Raw genomic sequence first — 1,518 nt, 5'->3', positions numbered from 1 at the left:
GGAAACCTGCACATGTCCCCTTTTGTTAAATGAGCCTTCCCTGCGTTAACGTTGTTAAATTAATTATCATATATGACGAGTTGACACTGAGAACAAGTGAAGAGTGCCAAGTCATCCTAACCTTTTCCGGTTTGGATTTTCAAAATAATACGGTATTGTATTTATGAGGTACATTCTCATGAAGTATATCCGTGCTGTCGAATTTAGTGTTTTTTTAACTTGTTTTATGCGCGAAACATTAAATATTCTTCAATAAAATTACAGCAAATGAAATAAATTCCTTTCATAGGAAATGCCCTTTTCTCGAACGACTTTACTTGGAAGGCCAAACGGAACGGTTTCCGTTAGTTTCTAGCGTAACTCAGTGTGTATCTTGATTTAAGTGGGAATGCTGCAGGACATCAGCGGATAGATGATTGGCCAGAAGCCGGAGCTTATGTCACCTATCACAAGACTGCCTGTGCTTCCCGAACTTTTTTAATACAATATTCTCTGGCTTTAACATTCATAGTGGATGAATCAAATAAACGTTTTTGAATTATTCAATGAAGTATTGACAACATTTCGCCCAAATTCAAAATAAAAATATAATACACAATGTGTTTCCAAAGAGCACAGCTGCAGGTCACTCTCTGAACCTCTGCATGCACTCAGGTGAATGATGGAGGCTGACAGAAAGCAGAAACTGGTTTGATTAATATGTCAGCTTTAAAACTTTAGGGTTGTTCTGTATTTATAGTATTCTCAAAATTCTTAAAAATATCTGTCTACCAATGCTTTTTGACTTCACAGCACATCGGTTCCTTCTGAAAATAAAAACCTTAAAGCAGGGCCGTATCCAGGATTTCCTAAATACCGAGGTCCAAACATGTTCGGGGGGTATACCCCCCCGAGATTTTGGGGATTTTCATGATCTAGTTAGGTGCTTTTTAAGTCCTGTGGGGGGTCACAAATTGGATAATATATTGATTTCAAACCATGTCAGTGGGCTGCAGCATAAATTATTTTTGAAAGTGTAATGCATACGAATCAGTTGATTGATATTATTAATGATCTGGACATGCAGAAGAGGCTAAAATGATCACAAAACATTGTCAACATTCATTGTCCATGTCTCTCTCCTTTCCATAACCTGCAGCCTCTCTTCCATCTTCTTTAGTCTCTCCGTCTTCTTCCTGTTCATTACTCTCTCTTTCCTCTACTCTTTCTCTTTGTTCAATCTCTCCCTCGTTGTTCACTTTTAGCTCCTCCTCACTTGTCGCTCCTGCCAGTGAATTAAAAGCAATTCAGCAATTTAGTTCATTTCACTAGTTTGCATTATTTTTTTAATTTAAATCTGTTTTGTTTGATTCTCAAAAGAGAACAAAAATGTAAGCAAATTGTGTTTTATACAATTGTATGTTATTATGACATCATAACTGCAATAGATATATGTTGTTTTAAAATTATGCCTATTGTCTATATTGTAAATGAAGACTATTGTTATAGATAGATAGATAGATAGATAGATAGATAGAT

This window comes from Trematomus bernacchii, unplaced genomic scaffold (assembly GCF_902827165.1).
Source record: "Trematomus bernacchii unplaced genomic scaffold, fTreBer1.1, whole genome shotgun sequence".
NCBI lineage: Eukaryota > Metazoa > Chordata > Actinopteri > Perciformes > Nototheniidae > Trematomus > Trematomus bernacchii.
This window is presented reverse-complemented; position numbering follows the sequence as displayed.